Genomic DNA, 22,791 nt, shown 5'->3' on the forward strand with positions numbered 1-22,791 from the left:
ACTTTTCTATCGTTATTTTGATCTGCTCATTTGCAGTGATGATGAATTTGCTGGGTATGTGGTGTATTCTATGTCTTTTCCTTACATACACACCATGGTATGAATGTCAACTGATTCACTATGGGAAACCTTGTTAAAATCACAGAATTAATGCCGCATTTCCACATCCATATATTAATAATAAATATTAATAAATATTAATATATTACATATATTGATATATATTATTTCCAAATCTATCTACTAAAGTTCCAGTTTAGGATTAATCAAATCTTAAAGTGTATCTTGCTCTCGAAATGTGTATCTCATCTAATGTGCTCCAGCCAGAGGGAGGAAAGGCGGAGGTTTATGATGTCACCAAAAGGGTGTGACTGTACCAAACCAACATTCTGGGCTGCAGCAGGATCAGCAAACCCAGACATAATGATTATCATCAGGACTGCACAGACTGTCCTGCCATGTCCACTCCTACAGTTATTCCGTGGTGCATTTTTATCTGTAAGGCTACTGTGGGTCTGCTTTCTAACTATCTTTACTCTTACAGCTAAAAACAATACTGCAAATTACTAGTTAGAGTGTCAGGAATAACTTTTTGGTATATGTAAGGAGAACTGAATTAGATATAAGTGTCTTTCTTTTCCCCTCATGGAAGTCTTGTTGACTGAAAAAGCTATCCTCTTTCAAAACATGTACTAAATAAAAATTTGGTCACAGAAAGTCTCTTTTGCTGGGTCAAACTGATAGTGAAGCATTGTTTAATCCAGATTTAATCTGGGCTGGAACTCAAAGCAGTATGATACTGGATTAGCCAAACTTTCTCTTTTCATTTGTGATTTGGATTGTGTGTGTTGTGTTTGTTCATAATGTTGTTGGTGTGTAATTTTGTGATTGTGATACTGCCATTTAAGCTTAGCCTCCATCGAACAAACGGGTTCTTAATCTAAAAAAGACTAGAATGTTACATTTCTTCAATAATTGTGATTAATACTGTGTACATTTGTGTAAGCACATACGAGTGTGTCCAACTGTATGGACGTGTGTGCCGAACCTTGTGTTCTGAGGTTTCAGCTGTCTTGCTAACTGGCCACCCATACATTAAGATAATGACAACCTTACAAACCTCAGCAGCTATGAGCTTCAAAGCTTTAAAAATACTTTCTGCTTGCCAGCTGTTTCCAGGATCAGTTACCCTCAGCAGCTCCGCCACAATCACTGCCCTCAGATGTGTTGTTAAAAAGGAAGTGCGATGGTGGTTTGACATGTAAAGGTAAATATTCACAAACATAGACACACATATGCATGTGCACACACATAAGCATACTCACTCACTCGCTCAGTATTTTTTTCATTTTTTAAAATATTGAAAAATACTTGCAGATGTTATACAGCCTAGCAAAGTAATTCAACAGTAAATGCATGCATGCATTCCTTACTGTTTAAGAAAGACGAAACATCCATCTTATACACAATTTACAAAAACACAGCAAAACAAGTTGATGAGAAAACTAAAAGTGTGTGCAGTTCTGGGGGCTCCCTGGTGGCTCAATGGATAAGAACATGCACCATGTGTTAAGGCTGAATCTTGATTGCAGCATCCTGGGTTCAAATCTGACCTCAGGCCTTTTGCTGCATGTCATCCCCTCTCTCTCCTCTGCCTTTCCTGTCTCTGTCTACTGTGACTGTCAAATAAAGCAGAAATCCCAACAACAACAACAACAATAATAATGATAATAATAATAGTAGTATCATTCATTCATTCATTTTCCAAACCACTTATCCTCACAAGGGTCACGGGGGGTTGCTGGAGCCTATCCAGCGCACATTGGGCGGAAGGCAGGGGAAACACCCTGGACAGGTCACCAGTCCATCGCAGGGCAGACAGACAAACAATGACATTCACACACACATTAACACCTGTGGCAATCTAGTATCTCCAATTCACCTAACCTAATAGTAATGATCTTTAAAAACAAAACAAAACAAACAAAAAAAAACGGTGTGCAGTTATGCCTTCGTTTCAGCCAGCATGTGACTTGTGTATTAAAATCCTTGTTTTTATTTAATTTTATTTCTGCTGGTAATAAAACACAGAGATGTGACCCCTTTATTGAAAATGACTTCCTACAATAAGTTGTGTACTGTCCAATTATACCGCATAAAGACTGACTTAGGCCGGTGCTTAAAATAAGATTTGTGGTGATTTTTTACTTGTTATCCTCTCATCTGTACTCTGTCAATGGCTGTGCCTGTCCGCTAAGTCTTAAAGTCTTTCATAATATACATTCCTGTTCATGGGTCCTTGATGATGTGCTTGATATCTACCAGCTAAAGTGCAATCACAATCCAGATGAGCACTAAGGGAAGATAAAGAATGTGGAAATTAACTTTCAAAACAAAATATTAGCGTTGTTAGCACTGTTAGCATTTTGTTAGCGTTTTTTCACATTTTAAATAATCCTAATCTTCCATATATTAGGCTTGTAGTATATTACCTCATTTCACCAAAGCACACAACATTTTCCTCCTTCTTAGCACTTTTCTCTCTGCCCGTCGCTTAACTTAGCGTAACTTAGCCTAGCGGCTAGCGATGGGTTCCTCTTCCCCCTCGTTCTCAGCAAGTGGTATGCTCAGTTATTCCTCTGCCTCCTTTAGCGACCATGCTCGTGATAAATGTTAAAATTGTGATAGAATAGAAGTGCTGGAGGCAAGGCTCAGTGACTTAGAAGCCCTGCTTTGCACTAAAGATAGCTAGCCATCCAGCCCCACCCCACCCGACCCCCACCCACCCCCCACCTCCATAGTACGATTATTATTCACTGCGGCACAAATGACTCCCGGCAACGCCAGTCGGAGGTCACTAAAACTAGTGTTGAATCGGTGTGTGCTCATGCAAAAACAATGGCGGACTCCATAGTTTTCTCTGGGCCCTTGCTCAATCTGACCTGGGACGAGATGTTTAGCCGCATGTCATCCTTCCGCCGCTGGCTGTCTAGGTGGTGTCCAGAAAATTATGTGGGCTTTATTGATAGTTGGCATTCATTCTGGGGAAAATTTGGTCTGATTAGGAGAGACGGCCTCCATCCCACTTTGGATGGAGCAGCTCTTATCTCCAGTAATATGGACAAATGTCTTAGACCTAAAGCCTGACAACCCAGAGATGAGACCAGGAGGCAGAGCTGCAGTCCAACACGCTTCTCTGTGCTTCCATTAGAGCAGTTACCCACCCAAATGCCCATAGAGACTGTGTCTGCCGATCGACCACTGAAACCAGCTCTATCAAAAGCAAAAAGGAGGAATTAATCACAAAAACATGATAAAAAATCAACACCTCCTCTACTAATGTAAATAGACAAGACAATTAAATGTGGGCTCTTGAATATAAGATCACTGTCACCTAAAGCACTATTAGTTAATGATTTAATATCCGATTTGAATATTGACTTATTTTCCTTGACCGAAACCTGGCTTAGTGAAAATGACTATGTGGGTATGAATGAGTCAACCCCTCTTAGTCATATTAATACTCACGTTCCTCAGGATGGTTGAGGTGGTGGAGTTGCAGCTATTGTTAACTCAAAGTTATCTATAAAACCAAAACCTAAATTTAAGTATAATTCACTTGAAAGCTTAATTCTTACTCTTTTTAATCCAGCTTGGAAGACAGTTCAACCAACCTTATTTGCTATAATACAACCCCTGGCAAAAATTATGGAATCATCAGTTTCAGAGGATGTTCATTCAGTTGTTTAATTTTGTAGAAAAAAAGCAGATCACAGACATGACAGAAAACTAAAGTCATTTCAAATGGCACTTTTCTGGCTTTAAGAAACATTAAAAGAAATCAAGAAAAAAAAAATCTGGTAGTCAGTAACAGTTACTTTTTTAGACCAAGCAGAGGGAAAAAATTATGGAATCACTCAATTCTGAGGAAAAAATTATGGAATCATGAAAAAAAAAAACAACAACAATAAAAGAACACTTCAACACACCACTAGTACTTTGTTGCACCACCTCTGGCTTTTATAACAGCTTGCAATCTCTGAGGCATGGATTTAATGAGTGACAAACAGTATTATTCATCAATCTGGCTCCAACTTTCTCTGATTGCTTTTGCCAGATCAGCTTTGCAGGTTGGAGCCTTGTCATGGACCATTTTCTTCAACTTCCACCACAGATTTTCAATTGGATTGAGATCTGGACTATTTGCAGGCCATGGCATTGACCTTATCAATGTTTTCACAGTTTTTGCTCTATGGCAAGATGCATTATCATCTTGAAAAATGATTTCATCACCCCCAAACGTCCTTTCAATTGATGGGATAAGAAAAGTGTCCAAAATGTCAATGTAAACTTGTGCATTTATTGAAGATGTAATGACAGCCATCTCCCCAGTGCCTTTACCTGACATACAGCCCCATATCATCTCGACTTGGGAAATTTGCATGTTTTCTTCAGGCAGTCGTCTTCATAAATCTCATTGGAACGGCACCAAACAAAAGTTCCAGCATCATCACCTTGCCCAATGCTGTCATGGTTTGGTGTTTTCTGTGTTTTTGTACTTTGGTTGGACACTTGTTTTTCTGTTTTCCTGTGGTCTCTTGTCCTGTTTCCCATTAGTATTTTCACCTGTGTCTGGTTAGTCTTGTTTGCCCCTCCCAGTGCCACACCTGTCCTGTGTCTGTCAATTATCCCTTATTGTTCTGATCCCTCCCAGTGTTTAACCTCAGCCTATCCTCTGTGTTCTCCTGTCTTGTGCTCCAGCCCCTTCCCCAGGTGTGTCTTGTTTTATCATTAGTTCTTGTGTATTTAAGTCCCGTCTTGAGTTCTGTTCCTGGTTGGTTCATTGTGTTGTTCTGTGTTGTGTTTTGCCATTCCCTGCGTTTCCTGTGAGACGATTAAATATTTTTGTTTGCTGAGCTCCGTGCCGATCTGGCTCCTGCTTTTGGGTCCTCCTTCCTCCATCGATCGTGACAAATGCAGATTCGCGATTATCACTGAATATGACTTTCATCCAGTTATCCACAGTCCACGATTGCTTTTCCTTAGCCCATTGTAACCTTGCTTTTTTCTGTTTAGGTGTTAATGATGGCTTTCGTTTAGCTTTTCTGTATGTAAATCCCATTTCCTTTAGGTGGTTTCTTACAGTTCGGTCACAGACGTTGACTCCAGTTTCCTTCCATTTGTTCCTCATTTGTTTTGCTGTGCATTTTCTGTTTTTAAGACATATTGCTTTAAGTTTTCTGTCTTGACGCTTTGATGCTTTCCTTGGTCTACCAGTATGCTTGCCTTTAACAGCCTTCCCATGTTGTTTGTACTTGGTCCAGATTTTAGACACAGCTGACTGTGAACAACCAACCTCTTTTGCAACATTGTGTGATGATTTACCTTCTTTAAGAAGTTTGATAATCCTCTCCTTTGTTTCAATTGACATCTCTCGTGTTGGAGCCATGATTCATGTCAGTCCACTTGGTGCAACAGCTCTCCAAGGTGTGATCACTCCTGTTTAACTGCAGACTAACAAGCAGATCTAATCTGATGCAGTTGTTAGTTTTGGGAATGAAATTTTACAGGGTGATTTTCCTCAGAATTGAGTGATTCCATAATGTTTTCCCTCTGCTTGGTCTAAAAGAGTAACTGTTACTGACTACCAGATTTTTTTAAATTTTTTTAAAAATTTCTTTTAGTGTTTCTTAAAGCCAGAAAGTTGCCATTTGAAATGACTTTAGTTTTGTGTCATGTCTGTGATCTGCTTTTTTCTACAAAATTAAACAACTGAATGAACAACCTCTGAGACTGGTGATTCCATAATTTTTGCCAGGGGTTGTATACCGCCCTCCTTATTCAGCATACTCTGAATTTCTGTCAGAATTCTCAGAGTTCTTATCAGATTTAGTTCTCAGCACTGATAAAAGTGATTATAGTTGGAGATTTTAACATCCACACCAACACGGAAAACTCTCTTAACACGGCGTTCATCTCATTATTGGACTCAGTTGGCTTCTCTCAGAGAGTGAATGAACCTACTCATGAAGATAACGACTCTCAACCTTGTTCTTACTTATTATGTCTTCCTTACTTATTATTATTATTATTGTTATTAGTTTTAGAAACTATTGTCTGCTCTTCAGTAAAAACAGAAATTTGTCTTTGTCACGGCTTCATCACAAATTAAAAACACACTTACTGTACAAACACATTCACACACAGCAACAGATAAGAGCAGTGCAGCCTATTTTGTGCTAGAACAGTTATTGTAGAGGGGATGAATGATTTCTTGTAGATGTTATGGAATTAACATTGAACATTTGACAGTGTTTCCACAGAATCCTCTTTTATCTGACCATTATCTGATAACCTTTGAATTCCTTCTTCAGGATTACCTGCCGTTGGAGAAAAGTATTTCCACTAGGTGCTTATCTGATACTGCTGTAGCTAAATTTAAGGAGGAAATCCCATCAGCACTTAATTTATTACCATGCCTAAATTTAACTAATGACTCTTATGCTACATTTAGTCCCTCGCAAATTGACAATCTCTTTGATAGCGTTGCAGCCTCACTGTGAATGACACTTGATGCCGTCGCTCCTCTAAAAAAGAAGACTATAAAACAAAAGAGGTTAGCTCCATGGTATAACTCGCATACTTGTGAGCTGAAACAAACCTCACAGAGACTTGAAAGGTTATGTCGCTCTACAAAAACGAAATCTTGCTTATCCTGGCAAGATAGTCTTAAAATTTACAGAAAGGCCCTCCGTGTCACTAAAACAGCCTAGTATTCATCTCTGATAGAAGAAAACAAAAATAATCCCAGGTTTCTTTTTAGCACCTTAGCTAGACTTTAAAAGAGTCATAACTCTACTGATCCTTGTATTCCTACAACTCTCAGTAGAAATGACTTCATGAACATTTTTAATGATAATATTCTAGCTATCAGAGACAAAATTGATAACCTCCTTCCCACAATTGGCATTAACCCAAGCCCCTTAGAGACCTCTGTCAAAGATAATAATTTAGAGGCTTTTTCCCTGATTAATCTCTCAGAACTAACTTCATTTATCTCCTCCTCCATTTCATCTACCTGTGTCCTTGACCCTATCCAAACCAGGCTGCTTAAAGAAGTATTACCTTTAGTTAGCACATCTTTACTAGATATGATCAATATGTCTCTATCGACAGGTTATGTGCCACAGTCCTTTAAAGCATCTGTAATTAAACTGCTTCTCAAAAAACCTACTGTTGACCCAGATGTCATTAGAGAAAGTAGTCGCTAACCAGCTCTGGAACTACTTACAGCACAATAAACTATTTGAAAACTTTCAGTCAGGATTTAGAGCTCACCATAGCACAGAGACAGCTCTGGTTAGAGTTACTAATGACCTCCTAACTGCATCAGATAATGGATTTCTCTCTGTACTTGTCTTATTGGATCTTAGTGCAGCCTTTGATACTATTGACCATCACATCCTATTACAGAGATTAGAGCAATTAATTGGCATTAAAAGAACTGCATTAAGCAGGTTAAAGTCCTATTTATTAGATCGACATCTGTTTGTTCACGTTAATAATGAATCCTCCTCCTGCGGAAAGGTAAGATATTGCGTTCCACAGGGTTCTGTGCTTGGTCCTATTTTATTCATCTCCTATATGCTTCCTTTAGGTAATATTATCTGGAAACACTTGTTTCCACTGTAAATTTCCACTGTTATGCAGACGATACTCAGTTGTACTTATCCATAAAGCCGAATGAAACTCATCAGCCAAGTAAACTTGAAGCCTGCCTTAAGGATATAATGGATATATGGATTGCCACAAATTTTGTACTAGGTCATTCCATGTCAGATCATCAGATTTTTCATACATTTGTCACCATGACCTCAGGAATTTCTAAGAAAATCTCACATCTTATAAAGCTATATCTGAAATGAACAAATTCCTAATTTCAGCTAATTTTGACCAAAACTGAATTTTTGATGAATTTTTAAAGTGAGGTACTGCCATGTGAATTTGGTCAGTTTTCGGCGACGACTTGCATTTTGGCACAACTTCAATGTGCTGTAACTTTATTAATTTTCATCCTAGAGTAATGAAACTTGGTATATTTACTAAATGAAAGGTGCTAAATCAGATGTTGTTGTTGTTGGTTCTGTCCAAAGTATAAACTTTTGGAGCTACTGAGGACCAAACTTTGAATTTTTTTCAGGCTGTGCCTTATTGGGACCACTCTAGCAGAACCAAGATATGTCACAAGGTTAGATCTAGCATGTTTAAATTATTTATTTCCACCCCTAAAACTAAAATAACTAGAAAGAATGTCTGGATTAAGAACCCATTCCAGTTACTGCCCTGCTAAAGTTGAAAATAACGTTCTAAAAATAACCCCCATTGATTGACAATGGTCTACAGTCCCTTAGCCAATCAGGACGCAGAACACATTGCGCTGTTAGAAAAAAAAAAAAAAGCATGCAAAATTGCACTAAAAAAAATCCGCGAAACTGCGAGACCGCGAAAGGTGAACCGCGTTATAGCGAGGGATCACTATATTTCAAATTTTCAGTGGATATTCTACTGTTGTATAGAGTTCTCATATTCTGCCCGGTCGGGTTGGGCCTAAAATTTACATGAATTGGGCGGGTCGGGTCGGGCTTCGGGTTCTGTGGGGGATTTTTTTTTTTTTTTTTAAATAAAATATTGGGGCATGTAACCACCTTAGTCGGAAAACTCCGCGAACCGGAATATTCAGTCACGACTGCGCATGCTCGACTCACAAGGACTTCTGTGGCGTCTTCGTTGCTATGGTTACCTGCAAGCGGGGAAAACGGCAGGGCGAACAGCAGCAAGAGCCAGGAGACTGCAGTCCACCTTCAGCTAATGAAAGACTTAAATATCACGGAGGATATCGATGGGAGAAAACATAGAAATAGCGACAGAAGAAGAAGAAAAAGTAGAAGAAGACGAGGAAGAAGACTTCTTCGTCTGTTTTTCCGGCAGACCAGACGCCTATACGCGTGCTGCTGCCCCCCGCGGCTGAGTGTCGCATTACGTCAGAGAGTGGAATACGCCGATACACGGGGGCATGCCAAGTAACATGTAAACGGAATATTCCAGTTGCCGCGGCGCAGTTACCTTAGCCGGAATATTGAGCCGAACCGGAATATGGTGTGCATGTAAACGTACTCAGTGACAGACTGGCCAATTTCTCCACCAATTTAGCCATTCAGAGTGATATTTAGTTTGTAGTTTGCCAGTATTTATTTTGTTTACAAGACTGCACTGCTGCTGGCCTATATATTTTTAATAAAGTGTTGATTATTATGGAGTTAAAGTATCGTTTGCTGTGTGATATCTGATACATTGCTTAATATTCAATCAATAATGACTTAGGAAGCACAAAGATTCAAACACAGCCTTTATAGTATTTATTTATTCCCAATACTGTCTGACTTAAGATGTGCAGAGTTCCGCTGGCCCTGGAGGACAAGAGGTGAGTTGGAAACTCAGAATGATGTTATGTAGTAGAGAACGGAGAAATGAATGCCGTATTTCACCAATTAATCGCCCGGGCGTTTAATATGCAAAATCGACTTGGACCCCGGGTGTTTAAAAGAACCAGGCGGCTATTCGCTGCAGGCCTTTATTTATTTTTGCACCAGGTCATTATCGTGATGACAGCTACTGTCCAACATATTTTCAGTCGGTCGATTTAATATTACGGTACACCCTTTTGTTCTAACGTTCGCTAGCGCTCTTATTTTGACAGAAAACGGAAGTGCCGCACTGTTATTGTGCGGCTAACTGTTTACTTCTGCAAAAATAAGGTGAGTAGCCTTATTTTGGGTTACCTACATATAATGCAAATAATCGCCCCGGCGGTTATTCGGGTGGGCGTTTAATACACAAAATGCGTGCAGACCCCAAGCGTTTATAAGAACCCGGCGGCTATTTGCGGCCGGGCGATTAATTGGTGAAATACGGTAGTCTACTTTTATGTTTTATGAACAACTGAACATTTGAAGCTGCCTTTCGCCAACTATTATGTCCGTTCTCTCACTGCTACTAGAATTTGAGCCACCGGCGCTGCTAAATAATGGTGAATTTGGTGATTTTTTTTTTTCGGGCTTTATCGGGCTGTCGGGCCTAAAGTTCGGCTAATTAGTCGGGTAGGGTAGGGCCTCGGGCTGGCCCAGTTGGGCCCAGTTCGGGTCGGGTCTTAATTTTCAGGCCCGATGAGAACTCTACTGTTGTATGTGCAGTAAACAACCAAATATTGTGAATGTGTTATGAAAATTGTAAATTTTACAGCACTTTGAATATATTGAAAATCCATGTAATTTACAAGCTTTCAACTTTAGTGTGCAACACTTAATAATTAAGTTTCATGACAATGAAAAATGAAGATGAATTAATTTAGATGGTAAAGTGAGCTGACTTCAATATTACAGCATGTTTGAGAATGTTAAGCAATTAAGCAGATCCTTCCAATTCCAGACTCCACATTTGTGGAACAAACTTCCTATTTCAGTTCGGAGGGCAGATTCACTCTCTATCTTCAAGAGTAGACTTAAAACTTTCCTTTTTGATAAAGTTAGGGCCAGCCCAGGTTGCCCTCGACCAGCTCTTAGTTATGCTGGTATAGGCTTAGACGAGGGGTGTCCCAACTTTTTGCAAAGAGGGCCAGATTTGGTAGGGTGAAAATGTGTGGGGGCCGACCATTCATCCTGACATTCTTTGAACTCGTAACATTAAATACAAATGAACTATTTTATGAAATTTTTATTGCAAATGGCATACTTCATTTTTTTTTTTTTTTTTTAACCAAAAATCACTCTGCCTTTCATATTTGAAGACCATATAAAATGAAGTAAAAGTCTGTCTGGAAAAAAAACACTTTTGGGAAGATTAAGATTTCCATGGCAGCGCGCATAGACGCAGTGGCTACAGCTCTCCATTCTCTGTGCCGTATTATATGTTTTTGTATGTGTGAACGGTTGTGTTTTTAGCTTAAAACACCACCTTATGTTGGGCAATGTACGCGTACAGTCGTCAGCACCTTTTGAGCTTGGGATTGTGCTGCGAGGTACCAATTTCGCCGGACTTTCATCGCTACCAGGACATTCCGGAGGATGCCGTTAGAACACCGGGGTCTCCGTGGATAGTTCTTCCCAGCGACAAGTCCAGGAGGAAACGTAAACAAGCAAAGGAAACAACAGTTATCAGGACCTTTTGAGCTTGGGATTGCGCTGCGGGATGCCAATTTCACCGGACTTTCATCGCTGCCAGGACATTCTGGAGGACGCCGAGGCTGCAGGGCCAGCGCGTTGACACGGCTGAAAGGACAGCCCTTTGGGCCGCCGCCTCCCAGCTTTTTCCAGCGCCAGGTCCATGGCGAACACGGGATGACGAACTGTGCTTGCACATCCAACAAGTGTTTCCGTGACTGTTGAATTTTTTCTGATATCAGAGACATGGCTGCAGCCATCTATTACTGGACTTGGCTATTCAACTAGCAAGATGCACGATGCATTCTATTCTCCCCTGCACCGAAAGGACTGAGCCCTAATTTCGTTGCATTATTATACGTATATGATTGTGCAATGACAATAAAAATCTATCTATCTATCTATCTATTAAACATATCTAACTTCATTTGAAACATTACACATTATTCACTATTAAATGTTCACTGTAAACTTTTAATTCAAAACAGTGGTCAGTGCATATTCAAAACTGGTTTTGATCATCATGAAAAATCAATTAATCGAGATTTTAGAATTTATTCACCTCAGAGGACTAAACAAATATCTTGCCTGCAGTATGTAGTCCAGCTCTGGCTCAAAAACAGTGGTTTTGATGCGCAAGACGTCACACAGGTGAGAGTCACTTAGTCTCGTCCTCACGCGGCTCTTGGTAATGTTCATAACCGGGAATGTCTTCTCGCACAAGTATGTCGAGCCAAACAAGCTCAGCATTTTCTTAGCAAATGTTCGAATCTCTTGGAACCTGCCTTCATCCAGCTGGTGATAGAAGTTGACAAGAGGGGGCTGTTGGTGCCGACTGACACACTCGGCGTCACACTGTAGCTCAATGAGCTCCAGCTGCAGGTGGTCTGGAGTGTCATCAGGGTCCACTGAGAAAGGAGAGGAAAAAAACGAGATGTCCTTTTCAATAGCTGCAAAATCCCGAAAGCGCTGTTGAAACTCCTCAACAAGAGATGAGATGTTTACTGCATACCTTCTCATTTGCGCACTGATATTGTTCTGTGGGAAACTGGTCAGAATTTCCTGCAGCGATGGGAAATGTGTGGTATTGGGCTGCGCTTGTGACAGGTGCCTTTGGAAAAGTAGCAGCTTGGTCCGAAAGGCTTTGATGTGTGAATACAGTTGACTTACCACTGCATTTTGCCCCTGAAGGCTTGTGTTCAGCGCATTCAGATGTCATGTTATGTCAACTAAAAATCCCAAATCAGCCAGCCAAACAGGATCAGATAGTTCTGGCATCGGTTGTCCCTTTTTTGCCAAGAATTGTCCAATTTCCTCCCTAAGAGAGTAGAAGCGCTGCAGTGCAGACCCCCGACTGAGCCATCTTACATCATTGTGATACACAACATCTCCATATTCAGCCTGGATGTCGAGCAGAAACTGTTGAAACTGGCGGTGGCACAGAGCTTTGGAACGAATATAATTAATAGTCTTTATCACTGGTTTCATAACATGATCATATTTCATATGTTTGGCACAGAGAACTTCTTGATGAATAATACAGTGGAGTTTGATAGCTTTGCCTCCTTCTTCGCTGACTTTGTTACAGACAAGGGTTGATAATCCACTTCACTCACCAGCCATGGCAGGTGCGCCATCCGTAATAATCCCAGTGACTTTATTCCACTGTAGTTTCATGTCATCTACGGCGGAACAAACAGAAATAAATCTGTTCCTCTTGTTTGGTCTTTCAGGCTCTGTAGGTCGAGAAGCTCTTCACTCACGTTCATGTCATTGTCCATTCCTCTCAAAAAAATCAGTAACTGAGCGGTGTCAGATGTATCCGTGCTTTCATCGCAGGCTAACGAAAAAAAGTGAAACTCCGATCCTTTTGCCTCTAACTGTCTCTTAATATCTAATAAAACGTCTTCAATTCTCCGTACCACAGTGTTACGAGCCAGGCAAACATTGGCAAACTCTTGCTTCTTCTCAGGACAAATTTTCTCAACCATTTTCATCACACAATCTTTAATAAATTCACCCTCAGTGAAAGGTTTGCAGTGCTTGGCAATCGGCGTTGCCACCTCATAGCTCGCCTTTGTGGCATTTTCATTTGACTCACAGGCTCATGTGAAAAAGTGCTGCTGTGCCATTAAAACAGCTTCCAGTTGCTTCAATTTTTTGCCACATTCGTCCCCAATTAGCTTGTCGTAGTTAGCATGTTTCGTCTGCTAGTGTCTCTTGATATTGAATTCCTTGAAAACAGCTACAGTCTCTTGGCAAATTAGGCATACACAGTTGTTTCGTATTTCAGTGAAAAAATACTCCAATTTCCACTTGTCCTGGAAACGGCGGCCCTCGCTGTCAACTTTCGTTTTTTTAGCTACAGTCGCCATGTCAGAAATGGGCTGGACTGAAATGATCACACAAGGCCAAGGGTCACAGAGGCAAGGGTGTGGCGACTGCCATCTTCTGGTGAAATGTAAAATAGCTTTTTTGGTACACGTGTATTTTATATTGTGGTCAACAGTGCTGGCGGGCCGTCCCAGTTTGTCCCTATCTCCCTGTCTCTGTCTCTTTGTCTCTCTCTCTCCCCTCCCCACCCAACCGGTAGAGGTAGATGACCGCCTGCCCTGAGTCTGGTTCTACCTGAGGGTTCTTCCCATTAAAGGGGAGTTTTACCTTGCCACTGTCGCCAAGAGCATGCTCAGGAGGGAATCTGTTGGGTTTCTTGTTTTCTACCATAATTTGTAGAGCATGGTCTTTACCTGCTCTACCTGTAAAGCGTCATGAGATAACTTCTGCTGTGATTTGACGCTATATAAATAAAGTTTGATTGATGGTTTGATTGATTGATCAGTACAATAAGGTGCACTCAGGGCCGGACTGGGAGACTTTTTCAGGCCACAAATCCGTCATGTAATCAGGCCCTTGTAATGCGGGGTAGAGGCTGACACGGGAGTGGTTTTTGACTCCCGCTCCCTCCCACAGAAATAATCCCATCCCATCCCAATCCCGAAGGAGAGTTTAAAAAAAATCCCACTCCCACAGAAGACTGATCCCATCCCATCCCAATCCCGAGCCAAACTATTACAGAATCCTACTCCCATCCCACTCCTATCCATTTTTACTCCCACCCAATCCTGTGCCTTTTGAGGCCACTTGTACCAGACTCACTGGTATATTTTACTAAGACCGCGCACGTATCACACGCCGCATATTCCGTGTCGACACCGTCACACTTGACTCTCGCAAACTTTTCAAGAAGTGATGATTTTCCGGAAATATCTTTAAGTTTCACAGACAGGTCCTTGTTTTTAACTTTATTTGACAATTTGGATTTTATCCACTCTTGATTTGCCGCCATGGAAGTGTTTGAAGCACGCGCCTCCATTTCTGGCTCTGCTCAGATGCGTTGCGTTGCATGTAAGGCCCTATAAAATCCCTTTTATTTTTTCCCCAAATTCCGTTTTATTTTTTCCCAAATTCCGTTTTTTCCATTTTAATTTTTGGAAATTCCGTTTTTTTTTTTGTTTTAATTTTTGGAAATTCCGGTTTTTTTTGTTTTAATTTTTGGGAATTCGTTTTTTTTTACCTTTTACTCATATTTTACTACCAAAAAAAGAGTGTGTTTTTAATGTTAATGACTAAAATGTTAAGGACTAAAATACACACAAATGAAACAGAAATTACCGTAAATTAATTGAGGTAACAAATAAACAACACTTTATTTATTTAACAATTACATTGTTATAGCAATAAAAGGTGAAAATGATATGTTATTAACAGTGTTGGGACCAATTACTCACAAAACTAATAAGTTACAATTACTAATTAATTCTGTAAAAAAGTAATTTTGATTACTACTCAATTACTGCTGCAGAAGAGTAATTCAATTACTGGGGAAAGTAATTTTTACGATTACTTTTTTCTTTTCTTAAATCCTCTTATTAATGCACATATTTTTGCGTTGCTGTTGCAGTGTGGACATTGTTGTCAAATTTCATCTATCATTGTCAGTGTTGGGCACGTTACTTTGAAAAAGTAATTCATTATAGTTTAAAGTAGTGATGCCAGCTTGTCCGGGTGGGGAATTGAACCCCCGATCTTCTGTACGGCAGGCGGAGATACTATCCGCTCTGCTGTCGGGGAACACATGCGCTTCTTCTAATTTGTGCTCATTCCCCATGCATGTTGATAAGTTACGAAAAACTGTAAAGTCTGACCAGTTTGAAAATTGACACACCGCTTTTTCTCCACAAGACGCACATTTTTCGAATAGGATAATAACATAATAATAATAATAATAATAATAAGTATTAGTAGTAAGTAACGCCTAGTAACGGCGCATTTTATTGTCAGTAACGGTAAAGGGGGAAACAGTAAGTTCTTTGATTACTTGTTACTGATAAAAGTAACGCCGTTAGTAACGCTGTTTATTTATAACGGCGTTATCACTGGTTATTAATGATTGAACAAAAATGACAAGAGGATGCATCAATAATTATTACACCTGAGGGTTGATGTTGAGTCAATGCATGCACACATTTAACTTACAAGATTGTTAACTGAGTGTTGACCATTGTACGTACAGGCTATTCACATTAACTTACAAATGGCGATGTTTAGGCTGCAGTCTCTTGCATCAGTGGTCTCATCCACAACGACAGAGTACTTTTTACCACTGATCTTTTGTAGCACAGAGGAGATATGTTGCTCGAACACTTGGTATGTAGTGTTAGTGTATGTTTATGACTTGTAGAACATAATAAATTATCTTGAAGGAGTAGATGTTTACCAGTAAGCTTGACTCCAATAATTTAACAATATGTTTAATTATTTGTTTTAAAAATGTAAATTACTTAGCTAACAGACCAAACAATTCAGCTACCAATGAATGAGCAGTATTATGCATGTGATAACACAGATTGAAAAAGATACCTCTTCTATGAATAGATGTTAGCCAGTAAAAACAGACCGGAGTGGCAACTCTTCACTTTGTTACACAATCCATGTCAGTGCGCTGCTGTCGCCTGGAAATTTTGTTTGCCTTTTGGACTCGTACGGTACTGGTGCAGCTGTTGTATTTTTTTTTCTTGGTTGTGCAGGTGCAAGTGAAACGACTGGAGGGGTTGTGCCACCCAGATTTGCTTCCCTCCATGTAATTTTCCTCAGACATACGTTCATATTCCACACAAAAACAGCATTTCGTTCAAATTATGTCAAATTCAACGATATTCCGCGTTAAAAATAGATTCTGTTTTTTTTGGCTAATTCCGCAATTCTGTCCGCGATTGCGTGATTGCGGATGCATGTTGCTTGCTGGATGCAGTACTAGACCTCTGATGTAGTTCGTTTCACTTGTGATGGAGTGTTGGGTGACTGAATAAAAACCACAAAAATGGCGAGGGTGATCAATGCAATGTTTAACTCGATGCTGGGGAGAAATGTTCAAATATCGATTTGATTTGATTTGAAATAAAATAAAACTACATCATGGTTTTCACTCCGTCTACTCCCGTTGTTTTTGTTGTCATAGTTCCCACTCCCCTCTGCTCCCGTTGACTTTTACTCCCATTCCTGCCCAATCACGTGATTAAAATTGAAATCGACTCCCATCCCTTGGGATTCCCACGGGACCAACAGGATCCCCTGTTTAGAGAGATAAAGTGTAGCGCGAGTCCGGTGCACTGCGGGACTGCGTCTTCCTCAAGTACCTTTTTTTTCTCTCTCCCTTTCCGCACCTTTCCTCTTTTTTCCCCGGATTTGGGGAATTAATGTATTAACTTCTATTCAATCACGCAACCTGTTCTTCCGCCTCCTCTCCTCTACTCCACAGACAGATACACACGCGCGAGTCGCGACACCCACTCCTCAATATGTTGTCTGTGTTAACAGCGTGCTCAGACTGTTGGGGCAGGTGTTAATCAAAACAAACCAATCACGTCTTGATCTCTCAACAGGTTGCTGGCCTCTGATTGGCCTGGCCTGAAAAAAAGGTCAGAATGGCGAGGCCAGCCGGACCGGACCGGCCTGACAGCTGATTGGCTTGGCCAGCGACCTGTCCAAAAAAAAAAAGTGCACTAAGGCACTGAGTGGTAATTGGCAAACTGAAGTTCTTGACAAATTTCACCCTCACACTAACAGTGACACCTGTTGATCAGTGAAGTGAATCACTAGCCCTGGCCAGTCAACCATGACGTAGACAACAGTGAGGGATTAGCACAAAATTTTCGGTAAGTATTCGGCAGGTGGCATAGTCAGTGTAAGGGTCAACTGAAACAGACTCAGACAACAACAAAATCTAATTTAGCACCTTTCATTTAGTATATATACCAAGTTTTATTACTCTAGGATGAAAATTAATAAAGTTACAGCACACTGAAGTTGCCAAAATGCAATTCGTGGCCGAAAACTGACCAAACTCGCATGGCAGTACCTCACTTTAAAAATTCGCCAAAAATCTATTTTTCGTCCAAAGTGGGTGAAATGTGAAAAGTGTTCATAAAACATGTTTGTCTAACTATGGGGTCAATGTCATTGAAATCTGAGTCACCACAGTGACACCCATTTGATGATCTGACATGGAATGAACTATTAAACTCAGAAAAAATTGAAGTTATTGTGTTCGGCCCTTAGGGAATCAGTTTCTATTTAAAGCTGCAAGCAGCGTTGGACGGCCCCCTCACCCCCCATGCACGTTGGGGATGGCGCGTGTCAAAGTGCAGACAATTCGCCATGCTTTTATTTTGAAAGAGTTGTGGGCTTTTATTTTGAAAGGCCGAGGATGTCCTAGTGTGTGACCGACAGGAGTACTGGCAGCTGTGGCATGATCACACCAAAATGCAGGCAGACAGAGAAATCCTCATTCAATCCAATGGAGAAATCGATAAAACCCACCCGTTTGAGGTGTCACCGCTCGTCCACCGTTTGAGTTACAGACTTTATTCAAAGTTTAAATGAGTCACAAGACCTTGATCTATAAATCTTGTATTTACATGATTTTTCTATCTTTTACCATTTTTGAGTCATGGCAGTTTTAGTTTGAGAGTGTTTTCTGCTCCCTCTGAGGTCTTACAGTGGGTGTGTATTGCGCATTCCTAGCAGCTAGAGTGAGTCACATGTCCAGGCAGAGTGCAGAGCACACCAGAGACAAAAATGTTTGAAAACTCTTCACAGCCCTCACAAACTTGGTCCAATCCACATCAAAATAACATATTTTTGTAGGAATTTTCGTCCTCTTTCCATCTGCATAGTTTTCAAAGCTGTCAGACTTTTACTTTAGACTGCAGGGGCCTAATTAGTGCCAAGTGTCAGCCTCTTCACACCAAACTCCATGGGAAAAAACGAGGTGTTGGTTTTGGCCACTCCGACTTTGAGGGCTTATAAAATCCAAACGATTCGAATTAATAATAAATCCCGCACAACTTTTAAAAAGCACCGCGTCCTCTGTCATGTATCAAATTTTCAAGCCGATTCCATTTACACCCCTATCAAATTATTGCATTTGTTGTAATTTTGCTGTGCAATACTCAATTGATATATCAATCACTTCAGCAGTACAGTACTTTATAATCAAAGAAAGTACGCTACATTTCAGTAAATTTTCCACAATATTTACCGAGACATCATTTAAGATGGATTTCACATTTAAAAGGGATTATAAATAAAAGGTAAGATACAAACAAATGTATAAAAAGGTCTGCCTTTAGAAAATGTGTATTTTGCAAGGTCTGCATTTAGAAATGCTTTTTAAAAATGTGCACATTGCTGGTCGGTGAATGAGCTGGTCATGATCCTTTTGGATCGATCATACTGGGCTCTCAACTCCTGTATTTGCTGTGCCCTAAGAGCTGATTTCACAGGGTATTCTTTTGCAAAACTAGCCTTGTGTTTCTGCTTGTAGTGTCGTTTGACGTTGTTACTTTTGATAACGGCCACAGTCGGGTTGGATAGGACAGTGTTTCTCATATGTCATGGGTCTTCAACTGGCGGACCGCGGTCCACATCCGGACCCAGAAAGTGTCCAGTCCGGACCCAAGCCCTATAGCTAAAGTTTTTTTCTCTCTTGCTCACCCGCAGTGCAGGAAACTACATGTGCCGCTTCGGGTAGTGCATTGCGTCACTTGTTTACTATATGGCACGACACCAGCCAATCAAATCAGACCTCTGGCACAACACTTTCCAATCAAACTTCACGACATGGTCACAGAGCTTACCGAGCTCTGTGATCAACTTTCGAAGTTGATCACTGACTGCTACTGCATGTCAAGACCGAGAACAAAGCGAGAGAACGAGACAGACACACAATGACGGAAGAGAAGCTAAGTAACAAACATGGCGTGTTCTAAAATAAGGAAAATAGTGAAAATAGGGTGTTCCATGAAGAGTGGACCAAGTTATACATGTTCATTCTGCCCGTGGGAAGCACACAACCCTTGTGTCTCCTATGCCAGTGGTTCTAAAACTCAGTTAAGTACCCCCCATGAATTATTTTTGCAGCCGAAGTAGGCTAGTTGATTTCAGTTGATTTCCCGAAACTGAATAAATACCAAACATAGCTAAACAAAATCAATCATGTTATAATTAGAATATCAGCTGGAAAAAAGCATTTTTTTATGGACCGATAGTTATACTTCTGCCGACTTCTCAGTCATTTTAAGCTAACAGGTGCCGTGACAGCGACTCACCAACACAGCTGATTTTTATCTACAACCAACTTATATTAACAGTTATATTTAAATACAGGATACTGCTTTCCAGTGTGGGAAAACATCTATCTTTTCATAAACTCACCTGCAGATGTTTTATTTCAGCTGGGGGTGTGTCACTCCAATTTAACATCAGCTCCGATTAATGTGGCTAAGCAGCAAAAGTAACAAAAGTAAACAATAACATTAAGGCTGAACAGAGTTATATCATTTCGACCCCACCTTTCAGGGGCTTTTTTCACCTTTTCAGGCTGTTATCAATTTACCTCTGAAATAAAGATGACAGTTTTCACAGATGTGTTGATTTATTAAATGTTCATTTCAATGTACAGATGCAAACAAACTGACAAATTAATTAAATCTTTGGCCCAGGGAACTCATAAAGAATAAACAAATGAATAACGAGTAATAGGCTGATTAATAACTGATTGTAACACATTAATAACAAGAACACATTAATAACAAGAACAAAGTTATAGCCGCACATCTCCATGGAAAATCTTACAGGTAGGCTTCTGTCCGTGGTGCTGACTCTGCTGAGGCACTTTATTATAGAAATTAAAATTCACGGAGGATCTTGTTTAGCTCTTCTTTACTTACAGCTGAGAAATCACCCTCTGCAAACGCTTGTGGATAAAACTTGACCACTAAAACATCGAAGTTCCGCCCTCCTTGAATGTATGCGCGCTCCTGTCGGCTCCCGTGGACAGGGGACACAATTCTTATCGGGGATACGTACCTTGGCACAACACCGGCTTCATTTCCTGACCCCCTCCAGCTGATCCAGCTCTTCACTCGTCACTGTCACGTATCTCTCCTTTTTCTCGTCTTCTCTTCTTCGTTCAGCCATTTATCCAAACTTAGGTCGCAAAATAAATCAAAATCGACAACAAAACGGTCCATTATGCAGGCGAACAAAGTTGACAGCGGCTTTTGATGCGGGTTTCGGTGAAATGTTTTGTGTTGCCATGGCTAATGTCATGCTCATTTGAGCACATTCTAAACGTCTGATTGATCAATCAAATTGCTCGGTCGGATCTACGTGTTGTATAATTTTAAAAAATCTCAAGTACCCCCTGGAGTTCCTCCAAGTACCCCCAGGGGTACCCGTAACCCCATATGTTTGTCGGGGGACTTCATATCATGCTCTGAGCACTTTCCTCTTTCCTAATCTTCCTCTTCTCTCTTCTTCAAGCTGGCAGCTTGCACACTCATGTTCTTCCTACTATTTCTTTCTTTATTTGTGGGCAAGCTGGCATCTTGCACACTCTTGTTCTTCCTACTATTTCTTTCTTTCTTTATTTCTTATTAGTGGGCAAGCTGGCAGCTTGCACACTATGTTCTTCCTACTATTTCTTTCCCTCTTTCTTTCTTTCTTTCTTATTAGTGGGCAAGCTGGCAGCTTGCACACTCACATTCTTCCTACTATTTCTTTCTTTATTTCTTATTTCGTATGTTTTTTGGCATATAACTCCTCCTACAGCTTTTGTTTTAGGCCCACACAATGAATTGGAAAAATGTGCGGCCCGACTTACGGAATTTTCACAATTCCAATCTTACAGAAAATTTGGGCCATCAGAAATGAATGGCCAAAAATTCCAGTTTGAAACCGAAATCTGGACGCAATACACACTAATGGCGGAATGTTCGGAGAGCCTGCCAGGGAGAAAAGTTTTTTGGCATGTAACTACTTCCACAGCTTTCGTTTTAGGCCTACACAATGAATTGGAAAAATGTGCGGCCTGATTGGGAGAGGTTTGCTTTTACTTTTATAGGGAATACGACTCATGGAATTTTCACAATTCCAATTTTACGGAAAATCTGGGCCATCCAAAATGAATTGGCAAAACTTTGGAGGGCTCCAGGGTGCAGAGCTTTTAACCTGCGTCCACGCACCAAACATGAAAAATGTGCGTCTTGTGGAGAAGAAGCGGCGTGTCGATTTTCAAGGCACTCCGGCTCTCCGGCTCTCCCGGCCACAATTTTCACTCCACATACATAAATTCGGGTAAAGTTGTAGGAAAACTAGTTTTGCTTTGAAAAATGTAAATACAAAAGCAAAGTAGCCTCAACTTTTTAAACGGTGACACTTAACAAGGCAAGAGTGCCAGCTCTCTCCCCCATAGACTCCCATTATATCTGGAACCCAAAATCTGGGGAGAGAAGGAGAAACACACACTTTTTTAACTCGCTCTAGGGCAGCATTTTGGGAGTTGAAAAATAATTTTGACAGTTTGAAAGCCCAAAGCCTTACCTTTCTCATGATACCATATATTTTCGGACTCGGACTTACTGTCATTGAGGAAAAAGCATTTGTTTGACCACTACTTTTCAGGAGATTCTCTCCCAAGCACCATGGTCACTCTTCCAGCTTGCCCACGCAGTTTCCCCAGAAACTGCACTTTTCTAGTTTCTTCTGTAATTTGTAGAGCGTGGTCTTTACCTGCTCTACCTGTAAAGCATCATGAGATAACCTTTGTTGTGATTTGACGCTATATAAATAAAGATTGGTTGATTGAAATATCAAAGATGCCTCTGATTGTCACTTGGCTAATCAGAATAAATGAAAAGCCCATAGATCCAGCCAAGCACACATTTCATCTCAAACTGTGAAGATGCTCTCTGTTCTCTATCTTGGACCATGTCCACATGGAAACTGATATTTTTTGAAAACACATTGTTTTTAAAAACAGTTCACAAAGGAGTATTTTCAAAAGTATTTGTCCACACAAGAACACAAAACACATATGTTTTCACGATGAACATACACAAAGAAATTGAGGAGTGACTGCAGCAACTTGTTGACATCACAGAGTCAGCGATAAATGCAAATGTAAATTCAACTGAAAACACCTTACAAATGTCCAAAATTTTAGAGAAAATTA

General features: G+C 40.4%; 1 protein-coding gene across 3 annotated transcripts in view; it reads right to left on the minus strand.

Moving 5' to 3' along the window:
* The window catches only part of LOC115364029 (xylosyltransferase 1-like), a 178,346-nt gene that overhangs the window by 62,854 nt on the left and 92,701 nt on the right, over positions 1–22,791 (minus strand). The window lies entirely within an intron of this gene.

Source organism: Myripristis murdjan, chromosome 8 (assembly GCF_902150065.1).
Source record: "Myripristis murdjan chromosome 8, fMyrMur1.1, whole genome shotgun sequence".
In the NCBI taxonomy this organism is placed as follows: Eukaryota; Metazoa; Chordata; class Actinopteri; order Holocentriformes; family Holocentridae; genus Myripristis; species Myripristis murdjan.